Here is a 19538-nt window from a genome sequence, read left to right as displayed (position 1 = left end):
AATAAACCATAAGAAAATCATGCTTTAATATTTTTTTTTTAGAAACGCCTCGCGCTCGCGCGAGATAAACATCTCGTGCGTGCACAGGCAGCACATCCAGAGCCCCGGCTGAAGGCTCGCGCCCGCGCGAGATACAACTCTCTCGCGCGCGCGGGCTAACAAACCCGAGCCCCTGGAATTACCTTGCGCGCGCACGAGGTGGTCGGAAGGCATGGGCAGAAATGCACAGGCTATCAAAAACATTCCCGCGCTCGCTTTTAACATGCATTCAAATACATGCACAAACAAGGGTGTAGAGAATACATGCAATATCAAAACATGCTTTCATAAAGCCTAAGATCAACAAGAAGTCTAGATCAACAAAATACAAAACATGCTTCGATTCTAGACTACGATCAGAATACAGAAAAAATTCGAATTATAACATGCTTCAATCTTAAACTAGATAAACATGCTGATTCGACTTCTAAACCGAGTCCCACGACTAACACTCCCTCTTGATGCTAACCAGGTCTTCGCTGAATTGTTTCTGCCCCTCCTGTTTCCGAGTACACATACAAAACAAAGAAACAACCGGATAACTCCGGTGAGAAAGATATTCCCAGTAAAAACAACATAACAAGTAATACATGTAATATATCAACAACATGCTTTCAAGATAACATAATCGACACAAAATGAATGATATGCATGTCTTTAAAATTGGGATATCAATTATAATAAACAAGGGGTTGTTGCGCTGCTTTTGGGATCCCGAGGATGAGATCACGTAACAACTCACAGACTCTCCCGATCGAGGTGGTGCCACGTATCTCATTCTTCCTCTACACTTTGGTGCGACTATGAGGAGTCTGCTGACACTAGGTAAACTTCTACAACCCAGGCCACTCACAACATAGCCCCCAAAACATCTAATTAAAAAGGGTCGTTCTTCCCGCTGAAACAAAGTTTGGCTCAATATGAATGCATAAGAAAAATAAAGCATTAAGCCATATAACAAAACTCAATCAACAACAAAATACAAGTTCCACATGCTAGAACAAGTATTGATGCAAGTATGTGATTTTAAGGGAAACTCGAGAACCAATTGTCCCGAGTATGCTATCCCGCTAACGATGACTTTTTTTACCTTTCAATGCAATAGCTCCAACTCTGGATACGCTACAACAAAAAGGTTATATCAGAAACTATACAACCTAACGACAACAACGGCTCAAGGTAATCTCTTTACCGTTCTTCGTCCAACTCTTCAACTAACAACTGCTGCTAACGCTGGGCTCGACAACTCCAAACGAATCTGTACGGAGACAAAAGATGATCAACAACGATGATCAAATTCAAAAGCCAAAGTTCAACAACTCGAAATGGTTCGAAATCCCAAAACTCAAACCGGCGGCATAACGACTATAACTGATCGAACCGAAAACACAGACAGTAGTATAACAACGATACCAACTCATAACAATTCTAATACAACAAAAATACTACAAACCCAAAAAATCTCAAACTCCAAATTTTCGAATAACTTCCAAAAATCATAACAATTCCGAACGACGCTCTAATCCAAAACTGACTAAGAATAAACGATCAAAACTCTGTCAAGAACAACATACTCGAAACTCAAACGATTCTAACAACATCCAAAAAATAGAAGGTATCTGATCAAAGAAATACTTACGATATAACGGAACTCTCGCTGCGGTGATCGCTAAACTGCCTTCAGAAATAATTTCCAACGGACGGATCGAGCTCAGACTGAAATCCCAAAGCTTGAAAATCAAAGGAGGCGGCTCTAATGGAGGGTAACGAGTTGGAGGAGGATGATGAAGACTAAAACCAAGTCAAACCATGCTAGATATTATATAAAATCCATTATTTGCATTTTAGTCCCTGAAATTTCCAAAATTTGCAAAATAGACCCTGATAAATATCAAAATTGCCCTGGACTTCTGAAAACTCTGATTATCTCAAATAAGCTCAATTAAGATAAAATCGGGGCGTTACAATTCTCCCCCTCTAAGAAGAGATTTCGTCCTCGAAATCAAACACTGTTCAATCTCAAAAGCTAAGGGATAAAACTCAAAACTGCAAGAGGATTCATCTCTCATAATTAATTCTAGGGACGCTGTCTAAAAACGGACTCTGTTCCCCCAAAACTCTTCTTAAGATCCGTAACTGCTTCACTGCCCTAACACAAGCTGAATCGGTTTGTTTCAGAACTGCCTCAAATTCAGATCGAAACTCTGAATCAGTCGTCTTGAGCAATTCTTCATCTCAACAAAACCGGTACCATCAGCTAAAAAGCAAGGAAAATTCTGGTCTGGAAATTTAACAACGAGAATTTTGGTGATAATCCGCATCAAAAGACGGAAAAATACTTCGTCAAAACCAGAAGGAGACGTAACCAAACAAGCCTGTAGGCAAGATCTCCTATCATCTTCAGACTCTGGCGAGATTCAAACAATCTCAGAGACTGTTTCTCTCTCTTCTCATCTCTGATAAATCCTACTGAAAGTTGAAATCTTCAAAAATATTCGATCTTCAGATCCAAATACGAATGTATGCATCTAACATTCGTATACTTCAACTGTCTAGTCCAAGCCATCTTCATTCGCGCCAGATAATCATCATCTGCTCAATAAACCTAGAAACAAATCTGGTCCCAAAACAGGTGACTCAGAAAAGGATCATCCCAAACAAAGAGGTTTTCAATTCTGCTCGAGAAACTCTTCAAAATATGCCCTCCAGATAATCGTCTGATATTTGTCGATGTACAAAACTCCATAGGAGTTAGCGACACTCGTCAGCTAGTGCAGGATCAAGCACCAAACTCCAGATCTTCTCTTCTCGGAGTCAGGGAGTTTCATATCTTCCTCTAATACGGACCATGGACCTTCAGTCTAGGTACCATGAATTACCGAGTCTGGTAATAATTGAGCTTAAGAGATGGCATGGACCGCTCACCCTCAACCTAGCCCAAATCAGGCTATATAGATATTGGTTCGGCCTAGCACTACAACTCGGCAAAGCCTCTAATACAAAACGTTTGTTCTTACTGTCCATCGTTTTGAGGATAACAAAAGTACTCAGCTGCGATCGAATAACAAAATCCTCTTCGAAGAATATACCAAGATAGGGTATATCAAGATCTCTGACTGAAATTCCCAAATCTGACGATCAAACAATCTGACAAAATTCTGACGGAATATCTGTCATCTGATTAAGTCTGAGAATCATTCTGTATGGAATACAGAAGCAGCTTTCATCAATCGGTCAGTCTTAAACAAATAGTACCTCAAACTTAGACTGCCCAAGAAGTTTCCTGACGAATCCATCAGAAACATGATCTAAATCCCATTCTGAACCAGAATAAACTGTATAACAGACCGTCGGGTCGTTCTCTCTGCTATCAACTGCATACAGTTCAGAACATCGGAGAAACATACCTTTAACCATGTTCTTCATATGCTAATACCAAAACTGACTCTGCAGTTATCGTATACCTTTCGATCAACGAAAAGAATACTGAAAGGACTGCAATGAGCCAATCTCAAGATACGATTTCTCCATCAGAAACGTCAGGCACAACAAAATGCTTAAATACAAATAAAGCATCAACACGAACCTGAATCTCAGACTGGTTCAGTTCTAACCTTTCTTCAACGAATACTAAAAAATCGAATCAAATCTCTGATCGATCTTGATATTCTCATACAATTCTAATCTGGCTCAAAAGCAAGGTTCTGATAGACCTCCTATCTGTTTCAACTCTGATCATAAGTGCAGCGATCAAAGATCACAACAATATACGAAAGTAGATAAAATAAGCATAGATCTTTTGGCTCAAAGCAACAGCTGCTGCATTTACACTACAAAAAAACACGGTGTTTAGCGACGAGTTAATAAAATTTGTTCCTAATTTTAGCGACGCATATTAAAAAAACGTCGCTATTAGCGACTAACCTTAAGTAGAACGTCGTTAATTACAACAAGTGTATATTTAATGAAATTTTTTCAAATTAGTCACTGGAAGTAGCGACTAAAATTACAATAAACGTCGCTAATAGTAAAGGCGACGATCACAATCGATGAAGTTCGTCGCTGTTAGCGACGCAATTAACAAATCATCGTTACCAGCGACAGACGGTTCAACCGTCGCTAATAGCGACTTTAGTATTAACATCGTCGCTATTAGCGACAACATTATTCATGTGTCGTTAATATTAAGGACGAAATTTAAAGGTTCGTTACTGTTAGCGACGCATTTAATAAATCGTCGTTACTAGCGACGGACAAAAACACGTCGCTAATAGCGACGTTACCCCTAAATTTGTCGCTATTAGCGACGATGAGTTTCTTAAAACGTCGCAATTAGTGACAAAATATGATCAACAACGACGATCAAACTCAAAAGCCAAAGTTCAACAACTCGAAATGGTTCGAAATTCCAAAACTCAAACCGACGGTATAACGGCTATAACTGATCGAACCGGAAACACAGACAACAGTATAACAACGATACCAACTCATAACAATGCTAATACAACAAAAATACTGCAAACCCAACAAATCTCAAACTCCAAATTTTCGAATAACTTCCAAAAATCATAACAGTTCCGAACGACGCTCTAATCCAAAACTGACTGAGAATAAACGATCAGAACTCTGTCAAGAACAACATACTCGAAACTCAAACGATTCTAACAACATCCAAAAAATAAAAGGTATCTGATCGGAGAAATACTTACGATATAACGGAGCTCTCGCTACGGTGATCGCTAAACTGCCTTCATAAATAATTTCCAACGGACGGATCGAGCTCGGACTGAAATCCCAAAGCTTGAAAATCAAAGGAGGCGGCTCTAATGGAGGGTAACGAGTTGGAGGAGGAGGATGCAAACTAAAACCAAGTCAAACCATGCTAGATATTATATAAAATCCATTATTTGAATTTTAGTTCCTGAAATTTTCAAAATTTGCAAAAAATAGACCCTGATAAATATCAAAACGGCCCTCGACTTCTGAAAACTCTGATTATCTCAAATAAGCTCAATTAAAATAAAATCGGAGCGTTATATTTTTTGGTCTGGTTTTTGAAACCAAATGGGGCCTTAAAGTGTATCTATCATGTTCTATCGTATTCTGTAAAATCAACAATACTCATGCATTATAATCTTATTATAAAAGCCTTAACTAAACTATAGCATACTCCCTATTTACTATAAGGAGCCAGAGTTATACCTGCGTCCGTCGTCAGCCCCAAAACTTGGGCACCTCTCCGCAGCAACCCCGGAGTGCTTTGCCAACCTCCGGACCAAGCCTAGAAAGGCTGAAATCACCCCAAAAAGCCTAAAATGCACTAAAGACCGAGAGAGAAGCTTGGAATTGGTGTGAATGAAATGAAATTCGGAACACTATTTATAGGGCGAGATCGGACGCTCCGATCATCCAGATCGGACGGTCCGATCTGCATGTCCTGCCATGTGTCACGATCGGACGCTCCGATCTCCGCCATGTGTCAGTCCCCAGCTTGATACCTCATTGGTTGGGTTCGGACACTCCGTTCCTGGATCGGACGGTCCGATCCTGCCCGAGCTCAATTTGCAATTTAATCCCTTAATCAATTCCTTAATTACTTTTAAGTCTTTTAATTTTGTAAAATAAAACCAGGCTACTACAAAATGTCTCTATTTATGAGATCATTCTGATTTTTTTTAGTACAATTCTTTCATTGGATCATGCAAATTCATTTATTTTTGTTGCGACTTGTGGAATAAAAAATAATAACAAGGGTTGTCTTTCTTACAGTTACATTTTTTAAAAGTGCGATATATTTTTTAACGTTAAAAACTCTTTATAAATATGACATCAAAATGATACAAAAATACTCTCCCAAACACTAGCTCTCTGAAATAGATTTATTGTCATCAAAAAACTCAAAGCTATCTAAGAGATTATCAAAAAGTCTCAAGAATTCAGCACGCATAGAAAGCTTATTCAAATTTAGAGATTACTCGTGCTACTGCTTGTCACCTTTAATCATTATTTATCATTTAATTTGTAAGTGTGAAGAAGTTGTAATCCATGGAAAGAGTCTTTCCAAGAAACCCTATTGATTTGTTAAAATTTTGGTTGCTAGGAGTTTCAATAAGTAAGGATAAGACATGAAGTGGATTTGTACGTACACAGTTTGTACTAATCAAAGTTTTTTAGTGATATACCTTTCAGAAATAGAAAAAGGGGAAATGTAGAAAATATTTGTCATTCGAACTTCTAGAAACAATCCTGATGTTATTACCTTCTACCTTTTTTCATTTCATATAAGTGTTGTGAACTGTTTTCACACTTTTTAGGTAATACACTGCACTTATTACCAAATGAGAATGACGTCTAGTTTCTTAAAAGATCAGAAGCATACCTTTTTGTAGCAGAAAGGTTCATACGTGAGAATTTCTTATTCAATTCTCTTTCTAAATACTTCACTTATCCTAACAGATGTAGTTATGTAAAGTATAGTTGATTTTCTAATGGAAGCTCAAAAAGGCAAAAAGAAGACCATATTTTTCATTTTTAAAACCAAAAGCTAGTGCATCAACTAGTGATAAACATTCACCAACTAATATTGAGATCTCAAACCGTTATATATGACCAACATCCCGTCAAGTATATTAGTCTTTTGTTATCTTTTAATTTTTTTAAAGATTTAATATATTTTATTTTTATCAATCAGAAAATATAATTTTTTTTTATCACTCAGACAGATGAGAATTGAAAAATTTTATGGCTATACCCCTATTTGTATTTATACACTTTTTATGAAAATTGTTAACTAAAATCGTTATTATAGTCCATTATAATTTATAAAATATTTTAAAGTTGGATTCTATATATTTTGGAGTTATTTACATTTATTTTTTTATCTAGAACAAAAACTTAGAAACAGAAAATCTTGCCTATTTCTTCCTTTTAGATTAGATGAACAATAATAAATCAATAAAATAAATAAATAAATAAAACCGAAACAACATGTTTTTAAGTTTTAACTTGGTTTCTCAAACATGATCATTATTTATTCACATTTGTTGCTATTTGACAGAAAATACTTTACAAATTAATTTTTTTTTAAAAAAAAAGAATTTTATTTTCAACTCACCATATATGAAATAAATCATGTAGATATAAAAATTACCATTTATCTTTAAATTATTGTTTTAAAAATAATCCATATATATTTATGGATCAATTTACCGTCTTAGTCTATTAATTCCTTCTTCTTTTTTTTTTTTCATTTCTTGGCATTTTTCACTAGATTACTGATGTGCTTCTAGAAATGATGATGTGCACCGAAAATTTCTTATCATGCATGGAAATTGCTGATTTTTTTGATGTCATGTTAGTACTCCGATGAAAATACTAAAATAGAAAAAAAAAAAATTTTGAAAATAAACAAAAACAGTGAATTGACTTACAACTTATCCAAAAATGAAAAACATATACAAGTTATGAGATCAAAAATACAAATTTCCCTTAGCATTTTTAGCAGGGCCAGAGGAGTTTAAAACTTGACAATATATTTACATAATATAAATCTATTTATTGAGCAAAAAAATTTTATACCCGTTTAGATAAATACGTACATACCACTAGTATTATTGTTGATTGAAATCAAATTAGTATATTCAAATAAATAACTATTTCAAAACACCAAAATAGTTCTCTTTTAATTAAAAACAAAGATCAATTTAGAACATTATTGAATGGTTTCCAAGTTCGCACGGTTGGCAACGAATTTTAAATTGTTATTAATTTTTGTATTAATGTGAAGTCGTGTTCGAGAAAAAAGATTATTATATAAAGAAAAAAATTATTATATCTATTTAATTATATTTTAATACTTTTTTAAGTAAGTAATAATACACGCGGTTGCGCTTGTCGGAGAGGGATTTTATTTATTTATTTATTACTATTAATTATTTTCATTAACGTTTTTAAAATTATTATTACTATATATGGGGCCCAAACACAATTTGACCCAAGAAAATAGGTATATATAATAAACCAATTAAAGTTATTCTGCATCTCTTCAATCATTTCAGCAATTATATATAACTCTCTTAATTTATTGCAACTAGCTGGTAGAAATAAAAATCTGTAGACATATTTAATATTGATATTAAAACATTACAGCTAATTCGAATCCAATTAAATGTATTGCACTGGCCTATCTCTTCTCGTGGAGTTATAAGCAACCTTCTAAGCAAAGAAGACACTATAAAAATATTGTCAAAAGGCTTATATAGTATTATATATATAAGCGTTATGAATAGAACTCTCGAGGGTTACATATATGAACTTGAACAATTCTCTCCATTTGATCTAGCTTTTGGGATGAAATTAGGCTCAAGTTCATAATCTTAACATAATATTAAAGCTCAGAAGTCAAACTCGCGGTTATTTATTGGAATACTCATAGTTGGGTCATCAATTGTCTTATGAACTTCATGCTCCAAATTTTCATTATTGAACCTGAATATGTGTGTCAGATATCCCACATCGACTAGATAGAGTTTATGAGAATTACAAATATGGATTTGGACGATCATTCCCACTTGAGTTACATTTTGGCGCGGAGTTAAACCCAAATCCATAATCTTAATATAAAATTTAAAAAAAATTTGAAAAAACTGTAGTAAAGTAATTGACACATAAAATGACCGTTTCTAATAATCAAAGAGATGGTGGTAATTAATTGTCGTCATCATCAAGAGAGTTTTTGCAAAAAAATTATATATATTTTTAGAAATGATTAAATCTATACATTATGAAGAAGTGAATATAAATCAAAAGTGGTATTTTTTTAAAAAAACAAAATGAAAAACTGAGAATCACTAGCTAGAAATGAGTTTAATACAAATTTTTTGTAGAAAAATAAATAGTATCTCATCGGCTTTTGAATTTCAATTAACTAAAGCAAGATCTGGATTATAAGAAATACACCAAACTGATTTTTTAAAGCCAAAATTCAATAATAACTATCTTTTATGACTTATCTTGATCTGTAATCCATCGGGATTATTTTAGTCAGCCACAAGTAAGTATGATTTTTTCTTTCTTTATTTAACCATGAATCACAATTGGAACGTGTATCTGTTTCTGCCTGTGCCCACAATTTCACATGCACAATCAATGCAACTGAAACCATTGTGGTAACTTGATACTGCATGGACTAAGGAATTCGGATATAGTCAAAATTTTAATTTTCAAATATGGGGTCGAATAAGTGTATTCGAGCTCGAACTTAATTCGAAACCATAAACTTGATATTTTTTCTAGTGCATGTACGATCGAGCTCGGGACATATTCACACATATTTGCAAGCTACTCAAAATTAAATATCTGAAAGGCTCGAAACATACTTATTTAATCTTACTATTTTAATTAAAAATAAATACCATTTACTAAATAATTTTCAAACAATTTGATTAAATCTTAATTAATTTTACATAAATACCTTCAATTCCTCATTTTCTTCAACAATATTGTACCAATTATCCATTATTTTTTTTAAATCATATTTTATATACTTTTTTATAATTTTAAATCACTAAATATTTTTTTTTATATGAATATAAACTTTCAAATATTGAATTCATCATGTCAATTTTTAAAATAAAATGAAATGTAATTAACATAAAAAATTATGTATTAAATTTTTTTTATGTATATATACATATTGCACATCGCGTGCAAGAGACGCTGCTATCTATATAAAATACCTCTCGAACTGTTTACAAAATGATTTGTGCGTAAGTTCGACTCGAATTGGATAATTTTCAAATAAGAATCATAAAATTTTCGAGCAAACTTGACTCTTTATTGCCCTTAATCTGTAATACCGTTTCATAGGAGTTTTTGTGAGATCGATATTTTATTTAGGTCGCCCAAAAAAAAAATATTTTTTATGCAAAAAAATATTACTTTGTCTTTAATATGAGTGTGATTGACCTTTCTAACGGATCTTGATCTATGAGACCGATCTCATACAAGACCTTCTCATTTTTCTAACTATAATTTTATCTTCAATAGGTTAAATATGGATAATGTTATCCGAATCGCGGGTCATAAATAGAGGGTCAATCAACAGTCCAACACAAACAGACAAAAGTTGACATTAGACAATTCGTCATTCTAGCTAGCTAGTTCAAATGAGCTTCATATTTCCATCTTGACTTTAACTAATATTCATGCAATTCAAAAACTTCCGGCTCGTACGATCTTTGGCTTAATGATGAATCTCATGAATGCTGACATCATGGGATCGAAAAAAATCGAGCTCGAAATTAAATATACTACACAAACTCGCCGTCGATACATGATCTCAATCGTGGGCATGGTCATGTCCACATGAGCTGGATTAATAATTAAGGGAGATGAATAATTCATTTTTTCCTTACTACATGAAATTAAATGCTGTGGCCCCTTATTTATTGACATATATATTTACACGTAAAAACCAGATTTGTGGGGTTTGGATAGAGAAACAATGATATCACTGTGTCAATGTCCACGATGATGAGAGTGATAGTACAATTATTAGAACTAGCTAGCTCCAAATCAAACCACACCCTTGCATTTCAAATATCATATATGAATTAAAATTATGTTTCTGACAAGATTTTAATTTGTTCCATTTATTATATATGCATATGTAACTACTTGAATGAGCGGCAATAAAATTTGTTGAATGAAACAAAGACTCGTCGTATTCTTTCACAAACTAGTAAATAAAATTCTCGTCCTATATATTTTGGACAAAATACCTTCAGATTTATATATTATATAATATAATTTATATAATATAAAGTCGGAATGATCCAAATTGAAGGCTCATTTTCTTTGCATATAATATATGTATGGCCGACTATATATATATTAGTACGTTATGTCAATATTAGACAGTGTGTTTGAAAAAACAATATTATATATATATATATATATATATATATATATGACATTGTGTGGCTGTGAATGATCGGATGGCGATTAAACATTTTGTATACGTTTTATTGAAATTTATAATGTATATTAAAGATTAAATTTTATGTTATTTAAATTGCAAGTTTATAGGAGGCTGGCTGGCTAGCTACGAAGATGGCATTGGATGAAAATAAATTGGATGTCTCATTGAAAGATATATATGGCATGCAATTCTATGTTATGTTATATGTTATCGGGTCGAGTGACGTAAGATATCTTATGGATAATAATCGTCGGATAACTTCAAAATATGTGAGTTTGACATGAAATTATGTGAGACTCGTACAACGGAACGAAGATAACTACACTTAAAAACTAAAAAACCGGGAATCAACCTACAATATATATTTTAGATGCATGGACGAAGTTGCAAGTAAATAATTTCTGAGCACCGACTCTTTAATATTGATGTGTTATTAGTTCCGTACGTACAAATTATTATCCACAAATGAATAAAGGTGATCATGGCCCGCTGCAATATATATTGGTCTTGCTTCATTCAATTCATAGCGTCATCATCCACAAATGGTTGTGGCGGAGAATCAATTTGAGTGTGTTTGTGTCCATGCATGTGTGCATATATATATATATATATATATATATATATATATATATATAGAATTTTGATATTGTGAGCACCTATCATGTGCACTTATGTGTGCACATGCTAATGTGTCGTTCATCTATTGAATGCAGAGAATACCACGTCAGCGGTGCATACGTAAGTGCACATCATGAGTGCTCACAATATTATTTACTTGCAATTGAACATAGAAATTTTGTTTAAAAAATTGAACATAGAAATTTTGTAATTAGATAGAATAGTTAAAAAAAATTTTAAAATATAAATCGAAATAGAAATTGAAAATCATATATTCTTTAGCTTCTGATATTATATTCCAAATAAAAAAACTCCAATTTATAGCAAAAATATTCATTATAGGGTTAAAAAACGGTTTTTACTTAGACAAATACATTCTTAGGCATTATATGGGGAATGTTTATCCTACAGAGATTACCCCCTCTGTATGTTTTTGGCTATGATTGGACAATTTTCATGTGAGCCCCACATGAAAATTTGACGTGGCCCAGTTGTGGCCAAGGAAAATGCAGAGAGGGTAATACCCTTTTGCAGGGTCGAATTTCGTCACTATATCACTGATACATTTGAATAAAATGATATAAAAATGAAATCAACTTTGAAATAAAATAAAAATAAGAATGGAATAGTAATTATACTTCATTTCAATGATTGATATTAGAAGAAATGAAAAAGGAATGAAATGAAAATATTTTTAATAATCAAATACTTTATAATTAAAAATAAAAATTAAAGCTACTCAAATATGTTGTTATTGTTGAAAAATATATTATTATTATTATGTTGAATATTGAATATTGAATGTTGAATGTTGAATATTGAGTTGTAAAATGTGGAAATTTAGTGTGTGATGATGTAGATGATGATGTATTAATTTTTGGACTAATATCAAATGTGGATCTATAAATAGGTCTTTATTTGTGATGAAAAATACAATTGAATTGAGAGAAAAATATTATAAAGTGTAGAGTTTGATATATTTTGAGTTTTGGAGTTTTTACTTTTTACCATAAATTTTTACTTTTTCACAACACGTTATCAGCACGATCGCTCGAAGGTTCTCTATAATTTTCGACGCTCCAAAATACAAGAAGAAGTCAAAAATATTCAACAAGTAAGAATTTTTATTTTACTGTTTATATATTTTTATTGTGTATATATTAATATATAATTTCATGTTATTATCAGAAATGAAAAAAAAAATTAGTTTTTTTAAAAACTTGTTATAAATCCTGGGAGGATGTTAAGACGACATCCCACACTCCCAGTAAGGGATACGACAAGTATAATAGCCTCTAAGGTTTTTAAACAATAACGTGATATGATATATATTTATTATATATATATACTAACTATATTAATATATAATTTCATGTTATTATATAAGAGGTTGTCTAGGACACTGACCTTATAATAACGTGATATGATATATATTTTATTGCGTATATTTAATTATGATTATCATTATATGCATCACATGATTATCACGAATTTTTATTCAACACATACTCGATTTTTTCTTACCCCAACAGTAACAAACGGCTAGTTTTTGCCCTATAAATATGTTCACTCAAACTCATTTTCAATCACACCAAATTTACTCTTTCTCTCAAAATAATTTCTCCTCGATTTTTCGAAGATGAAGATGATGGCATTTCTAAGGCTATTTTTCATAACGATTATAATCATCATGCTCACGAGTTTTGTACTCACCAGCGATTTTCCACCACATACTTTTTCTCTATTTGTACACGCACTTGTAATCTTCGTTCTTCCATTATTTTTTATTGTCATATTAATGGAAATTAACTAATAAAATGCATTGTTATTTTTCTAGTACCACCATGTCAAATTTGGCAAAGATTGAATTCGTTGCGCTCGATATCACTGGAAAGAATTATATGCCATGGACTCTCGATGTAGAGATGCATCTTGAGTCATTGGATCTAAGTGATATCATCAAAGAAATTAATATATCAACCTCACAAGATAAATCAAAGGCAATGATTTTCTTACGCCGACATCTTGATGAAGGGTTGAAATGTGAGTATCTCACAGAAAAAGACCCAATGATTTTATGGAAAGGGTTGAAAGAAATATTTGAGCATATAAGGGAAGTGATACTTCCGACCGCCCGTGATGAATGAAATACGTTGAGATTCCAAGACTTTAAAAAAGTCAGTGATTATAATTCTGCGATGTATCGAATAGTCTCGCAATTAAAAGTCTGTGGACTTGAAGTCACAGAGATGGAAATGCTTGAGAAAACATTTTTCACTTTTCACGCATCAAATATAACTCTATAACAACAGTATAGAGTGCGTGGTTTTACGAGATATTCTGAACTCATTGCTTGTCTTCTTGTGGCGGAAAAGAACAACGAATTGTTAATAAGAAATCATCAATCTCGACCCACTGGATCAACGGCATTTCCTGAAGCAAATGTCTTAATGAAAAATAAAAATCAAAATCAAAGGCATAGACCAGATTTTGGTCGTGGACGAGGTCGAGGACGTGGGCGTGGACGTGGACGTAAAAATGATCGCGGTCGCGGTCGCAGCCGTGGATATGAAAATAATCGAGATAGTTACTTCAATAACTCATCTCAAAAGAACGTCACGAACCACCCACCAAAAAGGCAGCATGAAAACCCGAGTGAAAATGAAAATCACTCAAAAAGATCTGAGAGTGTTTGTTATAGATGTAGCACTCTAGGACATTGGTCACATATTTGTCGAACCCCTGAGCATCTATGTAATCTCTATAAAGAATCGACAAAAGGAAAAGAAAAAGAGACCAATTTTGTTGAAAATAGTGACCATTTAATTGGTTCAACTAATTTCAATGCTGCAGACTTTTTGAATGATTTCGAAGACATTGATTAAAAGATTGGTGGGACTAGATTGTAACAAATTTGTATTTTTCATGCATTCTTGTATTATAAAGCATGTTATATCTTGCATTTGTACTGTACTTAATTTTTCTTTATTGCATTTTTGTGAAGTTTGATATGAAAAATTCTATGAGCAAACATGGAAATAATATCATGGAAATTTTTATACCGGATAGTGGTACAACGCACACTATTCTGCGATATGAAAGATATTTCTTGGAAATAAAACCAACAAAAATAATGGTGAATACAATATCAGGTCCTGTAGACTTGATTGAAGGTTGTGGTAAAGCACAATTTTTGTTACCAAATGGTACAAAATTTTTGATAAATGATGCTTTATATTACCACAATCGAAAAGAAATTTGTTGAGTTTTAATGACATATATTCTCATGGATATGATACTGAGACGATAACTGATGGACATCAAAAATATATGTGTCTTACCACATATAAATCAGGAAAGAAATATGTGGTTGAAAAATTATCAATGCTCCCTGCTGGATTGCATTATACACATATAAGGTCAATCGAATCAAATATGGCGGTTAATAGTTCTTCAATATTAACTAATTGGCATGATCGATTGGGACATCCTGGTTCAATAATGATGCGAAGAATTATTGAAAATACGCATGGTCATCCATTGAAAGACCAGAAGATCTTTCAGAATAATAAGTTTCAATGTAAAGCATGTTCTCTTGGAAAACTTATTATAAGACCATCGCCAGCTAAAATCCAAATAGAATCACCCATATTTCTTGAACGCATTCAGGGTGATATTTGTGGGCCAATTCATCCACCATGTGGACCATTTCGATATTTTATGGTATTGATCGATGCCTCTAGCAGATGGTCACATGTATGCTTATTGTCAACTCGGAATGTGACATTTGCAAGATTAATGGCTCAAATAATAAAATTGCGGAATCAATTCCCCGATTATACAATCAAGAAAATAAGACTTGATAATGCTGGAGAATTTACTTCTCAAACTTTCAATGACTATTGTATGTCAATGGGAATTACTGTTGAACATCATGTTGCTCATGTTCATACACAAAATGGATTAGCTGAATCATTGATTAAACGTCTACAACTGATTGCTAGACCAATGATTATGAGAACAAAACTCCCTATTTCTATATGAGGACATGCAATTTTACATGCTGCGGCATTAATTCGCATCAGACCAAGTGCATATCATAAATTCTCCCCATTGCAGCTTGCATTTGGTAAAGAACCAAATATTTCTCATCTGAGAATTTTTGGATGTATGATGTATGTGCCTATTGCACCACCTCAACGATAAAAAAATGGGTCATCAAAGAAAAATCGGTATTTATATCGGTTATGATAGCCCATCAATCATTCGATATCTTGAGCCTCAGACAGGCGATGTGTTTACAGCACGCTTTGCTGATTGTCATTTTAATGAAGAAATATTCTCAATGTTAGGGGGAGAAAAGAAACACATCGAAAAAGAAATCACATGGTATGTAACATCATTGTTACATTTGGATCCAAGGACCAAACAATGTGAGAAAGATGTACAACAAATTGTGCACTTGCAAAGAATTGCAAATCAAATGCCAGATGCATTTGCAGACACAAAAGGGGTAACAAAATCATATATACATGCTGTAAATGCCCCTGCTCGAATTGAAATTCCAAAGAAACAAATTGAAGACACTCATGATGTCATAAAACGCTTGAAGCGTGAAAGGCCAGTCGGTTCCAAGGATAAAAATCCTCGAAAAATAAAAGGCATAGAGAAGCACGATGATCATAAAATAGAAAATGGTGTTTCAGAAGAAACATCTGATGATGAAAATGTTCTGTCAGAACCACAAACTGACGAGAATCGTGAAATCTCTATCAATTATATTAATACTGGAAAAATATGGAAGCGAAAAGATATAGAAGATATTTATGAGATATTTTCTTATAATGTGGCATGTGACATCATAAATGAAAATGAGGATCATGAATCAAAATATTTTGGTGAATGTAAAACTCATCATGATTGGGCAAAATGGAAAGATGCCATCCAGGTTGAATTGGATTCGCTAAATAAACGCAATGTTTTTGGACCTATAGTCCTCACACCTGAAGGTGTAAAACCTGTTGGATACAAATAGGTTTTTATTCGAAAGCGAAATGAGAAAAATAAAAGAGTAAGATATAAAGCTAGACTTGTTGCACAAAGTTTTTCTCAAAGACCTGGAATTGATTATGAAGAAACTTATTCTCCTGTTATGGATGCAATTACGTTTCGATATTTGATTAGTTTGACAGTGTCTGAAAATTTGGAAATGTGTTACGGCTTACTTATACGGATCACTTGATAGTGATATATACATGAAAATCCCTGAAGGATTTAAGATGCCTGAAGCACAAAGTTCAAAACCCAGAGAATTTTATTCTGTAAAATTGCAAAGATCATTAAATGGGTTGAAGCAATCCGACCGAATGTGGTATAATCGGCTAAGTGAGCACTTGATGAAAAAAAGGATATGTAAATGATCCAATATGCCCTTGTGTTTTCATCAAGAAAACAACATCCGAATGTGTAATTATTGCTGTATATGTTGATGATTTAAACATCATTGAAACGAATAAAGAAATTCAAAAAGTTATGATGTACTTGAAGGAAGAATTCGAAATGAAGGATCTTGGAAAAACCAAGTAATGTCTGGGTTTGCAAATAGAACAAAAAGAATGTGAAATTTTTGTTCACCAGACAAATTATACAGAAAACATCCTTAAACATTTTAATATGGATAAATCAAATCCATTAAGTACTCCAATGGTTGTAAGATCATTAAACATAGAAAATGATTCATTCCGTCCATGTGAAGATGATGAAGTTATTCTTGGTTCAGAAGTATCATATCTAAGTGACATTGGTGCCCTTATGTATCTTGCAAATTGCACTAGACCTGATATATCTTTTGCTGTAAATTTATTGGAAAGATTCAGTTCATATCCAACAAAGAGGCACTGGAACGGAATTAAACATATATTTCGTTATCTACGAGGAACGACATATTTGGGACTTTTGTACTCAAAAGATACCAATCAAAGTATCATTGGTTATGCTGATGCTGGATATTTATATGATCCACATCAGACACGTTCCTAAACCGGATATGTATTTACTCGTGGAGGCACCGCAATTTTTTGGCGTTCACAGAAACAAACACTCGTAACAACTTCATCAAATCACGCCGAGATTATTGCATTACATGAAGCAAGTCGTGAATGTGTATGGTTAAATTCAATGACCAAATATATTCAAATATCGTGTGGATTGACAGTAGACAAGAAGCCTGTGACACTATATGAAGATAATGCTGCATGTATTGCTTAAATGAAAGAAGGATACATCAAAAGTGACAGAACCAAACATATCCCCCCAAAATTCTTTGCCTACACTCAAGAGCTTGAGAAGAATAAAGATATTGATATTTGTTACATTCAATCAAGTGAGAACTCATCAGAATTCTTCACAAAGGCACTTCCCATGACGATATTCAGAAAGCATATATACAACATTGGGATGCGCAATCTACGGAATATGTGAAGAATTACTCATGTTAATATGAGGGGGAGTTTACGTGGCTGCACTCTTTTTTCCTTACTATGGTTTTTATTTCACTGAGTTTTTCCTAGTAAGGTTTTTAACGAGGCAGTATAAAATACGTAATGAAGACAGTCATCATATCACGATCATCATCACAAGGGGGAGTGTTGAAAAATATATTATTATTATTATGTTGAATATTAAATATTGAATATTGAATGTTGAATATTGAGTTGTAAAATGTGGAAAATTAGTGTGTGATGATGTAGATGATAATGTATTAATTTTTGGACTAATCTCAAATGTGGATCTATAAATAGGTCTTCATTTGTGATGAAAAATACAATTGAGTTGAGAGAAAAATATTATAAAGTGTAGAGTTTGATATATTTTGAGTTTTAAAGTTTTTACTTTTTACCATAAATTTTTACTTTTTTACAACAGTTATTGTTATTGGTATTGTTGTTTTTGTTGTTGTTGTTGTTGTTGTTGTTATTATTAAATAATAAATATTAATTCTCTATTAGTTATAAATATTATTTAATTTAGTTTAACTAATCGAAACTTATAATAATAATATTGTTATTATTATCATTATTTTTTATATAATAATTATAATTTTATTTTGATAATAATTAATATATCAATAATAAAATTTTAATTTTAATTACAATTTTAATAAATAATAATTATATATAAATAAATAAATCATTGTAATAATATCGATAAATAATTTTAAATAAATACTATTTATTATATAATAAATAATAATCATTTATAATTATATATATACTATTATAATAAAATATTATTATTATATAAATGTAGATTATTTGAAACAAATTAATAGAAATGAATTTTGTACAAAAATAAAAATTATAAGTGAGAATGATCATTCTCATCCAAAATGGGTGTAATGGATAGTCATTCTAATGGTAGCGAACATTCACATTCTAATGCCAAAAAAAAACTCTTTATAGAATGTTTAAGTATAATAATTATATATAACATGAGAGAAATCGACACTTAATGTTTGGACTGTTGTATGATTTACAAGATTAGAATTGCATCGCGACCACCAGGTATAAATTTGGTCAAACGACAAATTAACATTTGGTCATACAATTGGTATCAAACTCAAAGTTGCATGCTTAATTCCAAATATTGCAAAATAATGCATTATTGAGAGAAAAATTATTGAGATACAGTAATTGTTACTATCGCGGGAGAAAGTGAAACATGACATTGCAGACTGTCACATGCATGGTTTAAAAAATCATAAATGTACAATTTTCACTGCTTTAAAAGGCACGCCCAGGCGCTAGGATGTTTCTCACCACCTCGATTTGTAGACAGTTGATACATATGGGTTCTATTTCATTAATCGGCCATCGATCGCCTAATTACCGCCTAGGCGACT

This window comes from Henckelia pumila, chromosome 4 (genome assembly GCF_033568475.1).
Source record: "Henckelia pumila isolate YLH828 chromosome 4, ASM3356847v2, whole genome shotgun sequence".
Lineage (NCBI taxonomy): Eukaryota > Viridiplantae > Streptophyta > Magnoliopsida > Lamiales > Gesneriaceae > Henckelia > Henckelia pumila.
Note: the sequence above shows the minus strand (reverse complement) of the source record.